The sequence below is a fragment of the Myodes glareolus genome, chromosome 2 (genome assembly GCF_982192425.1).
Source record: "Myodes glareolus chromosome 2, mMyoGla1.1, whole genome shotgun sequence".
Taxonomy (NCBI): Eukaryota; Metazoa; Chordata; class Mammalia; order Rodentia; family Cricetidae; genus Myodes; species Myodes glareolus.
Genome location: NC_142027.1, coordinates 55,828,366 through 55,839,611, shown reverse-complemented (window position 1 = coordinate 55,839,611; position 11,246 = coordinate 55,828,366). Strand labels below are relative to the sequence as shown.

At 36.5% G+C, this 11,246-nt stretch overlaps 1 long non-coding RNA gene across 1 annotated transcript; it reads right to left on the bottom strand.

Annotated features, from left to right (window-relative positions):
• Positions 1-4,404: 4,404 nt before the first annotated feature.
• On the bottom strand, positions 4,405-6,643 carry LOC148122972 (uncharacterized). Its single transcript, XR_015735156.1, has 2 exons — positions 6,551-6,643; positions 4,405-4,541 (listed from the first exon to the last, which is right to left on the bottom strand). It is a non-coding gene; the product is annotated as an uncharacterized LOC148122972 (long non-coding RNA).
• Positions 6,644-11,246: the final 4,603 nt, after the last annotated feature.

The window sequence follows — 11,246 nt, the reverse complement described above, 5'->3', positions numbered from 1 at the left end:
ATGAGTCTCTGTGGTAACCTGGGCAATAGAGACAGATCTCAGCTACAGCAGAAACACAGACCCAGACATGGTCCTCAGCAGCAGCTTGGACCTGAAGGTCACCATGGCCCTGGGTGGTCGTACAGGTCACTCAGATCAGCATGAACCTGGTGGCAGCATGGTCCATTGACACTAGCATGGCCCCAGGTGGCAACTATGTCATCCCCATTACGAACTGTAAGCCAAGTTAACATTTCGTTTCTTTAGTCACTTGTGTTAGCAGTTTTGTCACTAGGATAGAAGTCAGTAATACAGCTAGTTGGAAAAGCAATAGTATTGCATTTCCACTGATGTCAAAAAATTCCAGGGAAAAGCAACTTCCAGAAAGAAAGCTTAATTTTGGCTCAAGGTTTGACTTTGTTGTTGTTGTTTGTTTTCTGAAGGATTTTATGTTAGGATGTTATATTTACATCATTGCTATCTCTATCTCTCACCGTCTAACAACACCTGTGTTCATCTCCGTACAACTCCCTCTCAAATTCACGACCTCCACAACCTCTTCTTTTTAAATTATTACACACACACACACACACACACACACACACACACACACACACACACTTTAACATATTAGGTGCCCTTAGTCAAATATTGATTCTTGTAAGTCATGTAACTGAGTTTGGAATTCTTTTTGACACTGGCCATAAAATAAGAGCAAATATAATTAAGAGGTTATGAATGAGGATGCCCTTATTAGATATATGCTATATATTATATCCTATAATATAATAAATGAAATAGAAATTTTATAATGTATTTTAAAATTTCAATACATTTTTAATGTGTGCCTGTGTGTGTTATATGTGTGTGTGTGTTTATGTATTATATGAGTACATATGCCAATGCCAAAACTTGCATGTGAAGTCAGAGGACAACTTTTGTGGAGTAGTTTTCTCTTCTACATTCTGAATTTCACAAATCCAAAATAGGCATTCAGGCTTAGTGACAATCTCCTTTTTCCATCCAGCCATTGCATCAGCTATTATAACACTTATGTTATATGTTACTTCTTTTAATCACTAAGAACAGTGAGTAAAATCATGCTACAGCTTTAATGTTATTAATGAAGTTTTCTTTATTGAACAACTTAATACAAAGCTTTTAAATTCAGAGTAACTAAAAGTTTCAAGATGTGGATATAGTGTTGTTCAGTTTGTTGAGAGAAAGTAGCATAAATGGCCTCTAGGCAAATTTTTTTTGAAAGTAAATTTTATTAAATTATAAAAGTTTCCATTTCCGCCCCTCTTCCCAACACCCTCCCACTCCCCCCACTCCCTCTCCTCCTCCCTCTTCGTCCCTTAGGGCAGTCAGGGTTTCCTGCCCTGTGGGAAGTTCAAGTTCCTCCAGCCTCGCTCCAGGTCCAGGAAGGTGAGTATCCAAACAGACTGGATCCCCAAAATCCAGAATATGCAGAGGAAACAGGTCCCAGTATCATAGTCAATGGCTTTTCAGAAAGACTTCGGGCCAGCCACATTCAGAGAATCCGGCCAAATTCCGAGAATCTGGTTAGCAAATTTTCAATAGAGTTCTTGTTCTTTTCTGAACCTTAGAAGTCTAGTCGTCACCCTTGCCAACATTTCCAATAGTGTTATGGTCTTCCAAACGACCACCATATATTAACATCTGCATAGAGCGATCTAGGTTTTCTGTATAGATCATATATGAGAATAAGATTACTGTCAAGGATTAGAGCTTGCAAGACCTTTGGAATGGAACAAACTTGACTTTATCATTCAAAAGACAACAAACTGAAGACTGAGGGGAATCATTGCTGTTTGCTTAGGTCAAAAATGAGCAATATCTGTAAAACCTCACTTTGGAGTACAACACATGTCTCTCTGTCCCACTGTGTAATACTTTGTATGATGCCATCTAAGTTTTCTGGAATTAAATGAAATCTAAAGTATAGGATGAAGCATTGTCTTTGCTAAACTTAAGATACATTTTCTAGTTCAGTGACCTCTGGTAATAAATAAGCAAAGTCATAAATTATACAGAAAAAAATTTTATACATAATTACATAAAATACAACAGCAAAATTATTTCTTTTCCTAGATGCCAGGCTGAGCCCACAGAATGATGGAGATGCTGACACTCAGTTTTGCAGATGATATTCCGCTTAACAAAGCTATTTTCAAATCCAGATTTCTGTTGAGAAATGTTAACTCCAATCTCTACCAGGGGGGTAATTGATGATTATTTAAAAACTAAACAATTGGGAAAAAGAATTCTGACAACATCTAGTTTCAGTATTTAGAGGTGTAGATCTCTTCCACAAAGTTTAGTCTTCATGGTTATATTCACTAGCATATTTCTTTGTAATCAGTCTCCACTATTATTATTCTTCATTGTTATTATTATAACTTTTCCATGCTAAGCCCTGGTAAAGAGCTTTGTACTGGACATGAGACTTTAGAGCTATGTTACCAATAAGAATGATCATTATCCACTGTTATTTGCACAAACCTGGGTGTTGTACCATAGATTAGCACCCAGGATCTACCTCTGCTCTGAAGACTTTTGCTGTTCCCTGTTATACTTCCTCTATGGAGTTTAAAGGTTAAAGTGTAGAATTAAGGAACAGTTTAATTCTGGTTCTTATTGAAGCTGACTGATGCCAACTGAGACATCTGGGATGCAACTTCAGCATTTCATGTTGACATCAAGTTTGACACAAGGTTCTCCATAATTTTTGAGTACTCTATTTATTGTAGCTTCAATTTTTGTTTATTTTCTTTTGCCAGCAAAATAGTATGTTGCATTTATATATCTGGCAAGGGTTCAATTCATTTGAGGGAATGTCACTGTATGTCGGCACCTAACCTCTTTGTGAAATGTGGTCTGGAAATGTGGTACTGGGATTGGAGGTGGGGACAATATGTAGTACAAGATACAAAAATACTGGAGTATGACAACAACACTGATTTTGGGAAAGATTGTTATTTAATTTTTAGTTCAAGACAAGTTCAAACATAGCATTTGGACCTGGAGAGACTCTGGGACAAAATAAACATAAAAGCAGTGCTGGGAAATAAGTAAGAAAGTCTATTAGGCTGCAAATTTAGGGATTCATAGTATCTGAAAAAAGTTAATTTATCATTTAAACATAATGTATCACCATTCAAAGAACCACAGTTACTCTGTGTATGTGTGTGTGTGTGTGTGTTAGCACCATTACCTGTGGCTATGTGGGTGCATATTGGCAGATGAGTGGGAGGTTTGTATGTGTGGAGGTCCAAATTTAACTTCTGGGATAGTCCTCAGGTTCTGTCCACCTTGTTTTTGAAACACATTCTCTTAGTTGTCTTGAATCTTGCCAATTTAGGTAGGACAGCTGGTGAGCAAGCTCCAAGGACCTGACTGTGTCTGCTTCCCAAATACTGGGAATAGAAGCAGTCATTTCCCACAATGGAGTTTTTACATGAGCCTTGGATATTGAACTCAAGATTTCAATGGTACAAGTATTTTACCAATTGAGCTCATTCCTAATCTTTAATTTTCATTATCCTATTATCTTTACATTTTCCCAAGAAATAGTACAGAGATAAATATTACTCAGATTATTTTTTGTTTTCTTTTTAAAGGATAGTTATTATTAATTACTGAAATAACTTGTTTATTACTGGTTCATGAACAATATAGAATTCTTTTTGTTATTTCTCATTTTGCTTATATATCTACTACTTTTTTTTTGTCAAGTCATTTCTCCAAATTGTTGCTCTTGGGGAAGAAGTAACATTGAAATCCTATCCTTGGCTTTAAAGTCACCATTTGAGTATGTTGAAACAGTTTTTTGTTTTGTATACTCATTTTTAACATCTTTTACACTTCCATGATAGTTTTCATCTTTTATATCCCTTATAATATTCAATGTTCATTTATCAAAACAAGGATTTACTGAGTCACTGTTAGGGAACTAGACATTATTAGACAATTGCACAACCAAAGCTTCTGCTCCCATGGAGATAACAACACAGAGGAATAAAACAACATTAAATATATCACAACAATTTACAGCAATAATTACAGATTTATCATTTGTTAAAAGTTAAAGTGAAAAGTGGTAGGGAGTCTTCTTTGTGGAAGAGAAAGTAATGAGACTGGAAGACTAGTAGAACAGCCTGGTTCAAAATCCCAGAGCTGAAAGAAACCCTTCCGGGGAAACCTTCAAGATGGGAGCCGCACTGGATTGACATGAAGATAGCTCATGAGACAGGAGCATGAATGTGTTTGTGGACAGACTGGGAGTAATCAGAGCTCTTCATAAAAAGTACTGTACATGGGTAAGTGATAGTAGGCTGGCTTAAAGAAGTACTGGTATTTGAAATAAAGATATAAATCTATGAAAACTGCTTAAGAATTAGGTGATGTTGCTAATTTGCTGTGTTTATTATACAAAATTACAGACACATTTGAATATCTTCAGTAAAACAGATGCAGATCCTCTGAGCTTCAGGTGGCAGATGGGATTAATTACACGATGATTTCATTAGGAGGCACGTCTGAAGAAAGAAAATAGGCAAAGGGCAGAGAAAGCTGGGTAAGCTGTAACATAATATGCAGGCCTCACTTGGATTCAAAAAGAGAGAAGAGATGCATGAGCTACCCTGTAGTAGAGCCATTGATGGGTCCTTGTGTCACGTCCTATATCCTTTCTCTACTTAGTGTAGAATTTCTCTATTTAGTGTCCCTGCCACAGTCAGCTAGGTAGAGAGGTAAATTTAAGACCAGAACCTGAGATGCTTGACTTGTCACACTGCTTTAGCTAGTGTTCTTATAGTCTCAGGGCTACCATGCTTATGCCTCTAAATACACATATTTTAGCAATTGAGGCTACAGATCAGCCTTGAGAATCCCCTGCAGTGACTGTAGGGTCTCCGGTAACTTGTTCTACCTGGAAGTGGAGGGGGGTCATCTAACAAAGACATTGTGGTACTGTAACAGTAGATTTATCTCGTTTTTTATATTGTCTCTCCCAGGTTTCTATGTGACATTTCCACACCTGTTTTTCCTCTTATGAATCTTCTCGCTGCCAGAGAAGTGAATCACAAAATTACTTATGTAAAAATACTTTCCTAATGTTTTATTCCCTGAAATTCTCAGGACTTGTTCATTATTTCTTACTATTTACTAGGTCAACAAACCCTAAATTTCCTTCCTTATATTTTACTCTATACTTAACTTCTGAATGCATCTCAGAATATGTCATTCCCTTCTGTCATAGCTATGAATAAGAGGCTACTTATCTTCTCAGGAAACCAGTTTCCTCATCTTGAGAATTCCCAGAGCAATGGTAAGGATTAACTGTGTAAAATTACAGTGATAGCTTCTATATAACAATATAACAACTAATAAAGGCTAGTTTTAACTGGCCATTTCTCTCCCACTAACCAGTTCCCAAATAACCACTCAGAGGTTTAATATTAATATGTTTAACTGATGCTTAAGGCTTATTACTAGCTAGATCTTACATCTTAAATTAACCCATTTCTATTTATCTTTTCATTGCCATATGGCTGTGGCATTACCTCGTTTTCTACATGCCTTGCTTCTTTGGTGGCTAGATATCATCTCCTAGACCCTGTCCTTCTTCTTTATCTCTGCTTAGATTTCCTACCTGGCTCTATCCTGCCTTACCATAGGCCAAAAGCAGCTTTATTTATCAACCAACAAAAGCAACACATACTAACAGTGTACAGAAAGACATCCCACAGCAGTTAGTTGTCATTATACATTTAAAAATCATTATATTATCATTCTCTTACAAATAAATGTCAATAAATTTGGCATTAGTTAACTGGTTATTGGGATTAAATTGGTTCATTACAAATGTGAAGAAATATTCTTTGCTTTGTAGTTGGTTTGTTTAAAAGATGAAATCTCAAATTGTTACTTTAATCTGGTGTGTTCATAAGTCTGAGAAAATAAATCATACCCAAAACTTAAAAATAAATGATTATTTCACAGTTAGTTATATTCTTTCATTCTCAACACACTGAAAAAATATAATGATGAATATTCAAGTATTATAAGGAGAGTCTAGTCATATAGACTCTTGATTTAACTCCATACTTTCCTCTGTACTTCCGTAATGCTTACTCTGAGGGATAAAAAGTGTACTTCCTTCTTCAGTATTGAGATCAGTATTAACCTGACTGCTGGTGCTGTTCTTGTTCCATAAAGGTTTGTATTGTGTTTGATGTACAGAGACATCTCTCTTGTACTGATTACTTTCATTGCTGTGATAAAATACCATGACCAGAAGCAACTTGTATAAGAAAGATTATTTTGGCTTATGATTTCAAAGGGCAAGTCCATAATGATGAGGGAGGCATGGTAGTAGTGGGCAGAACAGAATGGTGGCTGGTCACTTTTTATCAGAGAAGAAGCCAAATGAGCAAATTGGAAGTGCACAAGGTTATATCAGTTTAGGACACATATGTCACACAAAGAAACCATGCAAGATAGAAGGAGAATGTGGTCAACTACAAGTCAAGGATAAATGTCTTACAAGACCATAAGTCCTCTTCCACCATGTTTTCCATGTGCCAGACTCCAACACTGAGAGATGCTAAATTTCTATTTGCTACATTGCCCAGTAAAAAACTCTCAGAGTCTGCCCTCTGTGACATGCTTCCCTGAGCAATGTTCCATGTTCTAAAGGTTCTGTAACCTATCCAAACAGGGATCGTGACCAGGAATCACAACTTTGAATACACGAGCCTTTGGAGACTTACTCATTCAAACCTTCACGCTTGTTAAAACTAGATTTCCCTCATTCAGTTATTTGCCTTTTTCCTTCTCTCAGACATGTTTTCGTATGCTTAGAGAGTTATCACTATCAAAGGAAAGGACAGTAAATGTATACAAAAGAAAATATAGATGAAGTTGTTTACTGTTTGTAGTCTGCTTCCAGGTTTTGAACTGGCACTTAAAGATTGGCTCACATGTTCAGTTCTGTTTTTGGTCTTGACTCTGAGTTGCAAATGGAATCTGCTAAGTCTATGATAACTTTATTCTGCACTGTTTTATTAGTTTCTACATACTGAGAAATTCAAGCTGCAGAATTTAGTGTCTCACAAGTCTGGAGTTGGAAGACTAAGACCAAGGTGTGGTTGGACTATGGGTTTTATAAGAGCTTCATTTTGCATTTGGAGAAACAAACATACATATTAATGTATATGTATATACACGTAGATGTATAATGCCAATTAGTGAATAGGAGATCACTGATTTGAAAGAGAGCATGGAGGGGTATATGGAAGGGTTTGGAGGGAGGAAAGGAATGGGAGAAATTATATACTTCTATTATAAACTTGACTAGTAAAGGAAGTTATAAAATGGTTTATTTTGGAGACTTAAGTGAAAACACTTGCCTAGTAACATACTGGAAATGTTCTTAACTATAGGTCTTACCTTATAGCTTAACACAAAGCTATCTTTTATCTCCGATACTGTATATACCAAAACATACTCCTAGAGTTCTCATCTTTGACCCTTGAGAGAAATGGCAAAAAATACTCTACAGGGGAAAAAAAAAACCAATCTGCCACATATACACTGCCAACTGCTTTTATCTTTATGCAGTGACAAGAAGAGAATAAAGGGACTATTTTTAGAAACTGATACACAATTTTGTAGCTGTTGATAATGTATTATTCATAAAATAAGATTACAAAGGTAGAACATTCAGCAAATGAAGTGACAAAAAAGTATGCATGAAATTTACTTTTCTTTAATTATTATCCATTATGTTCCGCATGAGCTTCACATGTTCCCATTCGTATTCAAACATGGGCCCTCTAGAAGAGCAACCAGTACTAATGATCTCGGAGTCATTCCTCCAGGCCTGTGGTTATCATCATCATCATCATCATCATCATCATCATCATCATCATCATCATCATTATTTTATTGTCTAAATGCTCCTAAATCAAACAACAAGGTGGAATGATGGTTTGCTTTGGCCTGAATAATCTGTTCTATTGATAACTCAGCAGACATCACAAGCACAAGCAGGAAGATGAAACTCTAGGTCACGGTGTTACATGGTGTCATTCTTTTCTTGGGGTTTCTGTGACATAGTAACTCAAACTTAAAACAAAAGATATTTATTGCTTGTATTATCTCAGGTATGGAGGCTAAAAGCCCCAATCCCAGGTATCTCCAGGTCCAGGCTTTCTCTGACAGTTCCTGCATCTTTCTTTGCTTTGTTCAGATTTTGATACTGGTTGGCAAATAGATTCTCTTTGGCTTGTAGCTGCTTCTCCCTGAGTACATGGCGTGTCTGGCTCTCTTCTTATAAAGATGTAGGTGAAGAACATCCCTGATCAGATATGACTTCACCTTAATTTAACAGTGTCTCAAAATACCCTGTTTCCATGTAAAGGACACATTCACAGGTACCAAGGGTTAGAACTGCAATGTTTGTTGTTGGGAGGTAAAATTCTAAAGATGATAAATAAAAGTTTTAATTAAAGCTTGTGGTGGTTGGAAGATGAAAACAGGTACTTGCAGAACATGTCTTCTGCTCAATCCTGTGTATCCTCAAATGTCTGGTTTTACATAGCTACTGCCTGAGGAGGCACTGGGTCAGACTCTTCTACAATTAATCTCAGAGTACCTCCCTATTATGGTGTGGGTGGGACAAGGGTTCTAGGCACTGCTACATGGCCACTTTGTTTTTAGATTCCTATTAATAGTTCTGTGTTCCTTTTGTATTTGGGGGAAGACTGATTGGGATAAATTAGGAAAATGAAGCCAGAAAAATGGTAGTAGTGATAGCTTAGATTCATTAAAAATAAAATATGTTGTTATATCTTAAATAAAAAGTACATTCAAAAGGTATTATCATGTAGTTCTTGTGTGAATTTAAATGTCTGCATATTTCTTTCTTTGTTTAAAATGTAAAACACACAAATCTTAGCACTATCTCTCTCTTCAGTACAATAACAAAAACAAAGTGAAGAATCTGAAAACTCATTATTTTTCCTTAGATCTATCACAGGGTTATGGCCACTGGACGAAACCAACAATCTGAAAACTGAAAATCACCCAAAGGGAATACGGGAAACAATGGGAGAAGGCAGTCAGCTACAGTCAAAGAGAAATGTCTGACAATACCAACTGTACTACCCAAATATTTATCTCAGTCTTTTACCTTTAGAACTATAGGATTCTATTGCGTAAGTTAGTATGTGATACTGTATGTTGGTGGCCCAAGGAATCCAATGTACAAGTGCAGAATCATTTATGATTCCAAGTCAAGACAAATAATGGAATGAACCTGAGAACCACATTAATAAAATCCAAGAAGCAGACTGAAGTCATCAGTGTTTTCTCTTTAATTGTATATGTTTGTTATCCTTCCCTTGTAAATCTTGAAAAATCTCAATGTATAAGAAAGGCCTCTGGAGGATGGAGAACTATACTTTGACTCTTCTGCTATGAATTCACAGATACTAGTAAGTTTTTCATAGTCCAGTAGATAAACTGCAAAGGTAAGGGCTCTCCAAATTTTACTCCATAAGGTATAAAACAAAAAACAGAAGCAACAACAACAACAAAAAGTTGGATGGGCCCACCCATTTTGGAAGACACTTAGGGGAGTCTGAGGGGGAAGTGAGAATGGATACCTTTTCAGGTTCATACTGTATACACGTAAGAAAGCCTCAAGAACAAAGAAAAATAAAGTTAAACTAAGATCACCAAAGATAAAGGAAAGAAGAAAAACTGCCTGAGAGACATTGAGTAGGAGGCAACTGATTGAGGAAAGACTGGTTCCAAAGAAGGACGCCCCAGACCATGAGTCACAAAGGTCACTAAAAGCAGAACAAGATAAGCTGAAACAGCAAGCAGCTTGTAGTTATTTTCAACATTCCAAGGAAAGAATGACTTTTTTAAATTCTAAAGCAAGCAATATGCAAGCATAAAGGAAAGAACCAAGTTAAAGGCACAGCCCCTCCTGATTATACTAGACAAATGTAAAATGTTACTTCATTGCTGACAATATTATCTGGAAAGTACAAATATGTTTGATTATGAAATTACTTTTATTTCTGAGGTTGGATGTGATTTATTACCTGTCTCAGACTTAGAAACATAATAAAAAGAGAACATTTTGAGACTATCTTCCAAAGAAACTTACCACTTTGATAGGGCAAAACTATGTTTCTTCATATTTAATATGTGACAATTTAGCCTCAAAAGCCCATTAGCCAGTACCTTGCAGGCTTATTGGCATTGATATGGAAGAGAATAATGACATAACAATATGGTTCTCATAGAAATATGATAATATTGGTGGACAGTATCACTGTAATTTATACACACAGCCTACTTAACCCTCTCCATTGCTCTTGAAGTGTTGTTTGGCCATTCTCAAGATGAGGAAACTGCGATCTTGAGATGGTTAAGTGGCTTTTTTCTTCACAGCTAGGACAAGAAGAAAGGATGCTGTCTTTAGAGGTGCACTCAGAAGCCTTGTAGAGATTAAGAAAAGGTATCTGAGATTGCTTATTGAGGCCAGAAAAATAACTTGTCCAAAAAATATGACTAAAAAGATACATGAATGTCAGTGACTAGAAAGCAAGAAAATATGTTCTATTTTCATATAAAGGGGAATTTTATGGAGTGTGTTTCTCTTGCAGTGAGAAGATTCATAAGAGGGAAAACAAGGTGTAGAAATATCAGACACATAGAAACCTGAGAGATACAATATGAGAAAGAATGAACTTAATCTATTTCACTTCTCCAAAATCTTCATAATAGCCTCAGCTACAGCAAGTTACAGGAGACCATACATTCATTGCCGGAGCATCTCTGGACTGATCTGTAGCTTGAATAGCTAAAATGTATGTATTTAAAGGTACAGGGGTCTTGAAAATGCAAAAACTGTAAAGCTGTGTGATAAATCAACTGCTTCAGGTCTTGTTCTTGAAATTATCACTTCGTCAGAGTGACTGTGGCAGGAAAACTTAACAGATAAATTCCATGGATACTGAGCCACTGTGAGGGCCAGCTGTGACACAAGGACCATTCAATGGTTCCACTGCATGGAGATCTCAGTCACTCATTTTTTTTCTTGCTTCTTACTGCATTGCAAGCCAGACCTGCACCACTATGGTGTACCTCATTACCTTCTCCCTGTTTCTTTTCAACAGTGGTTCCTACTGAAATCTTTATATTTGTCAGCTTCAGCTCAGAGG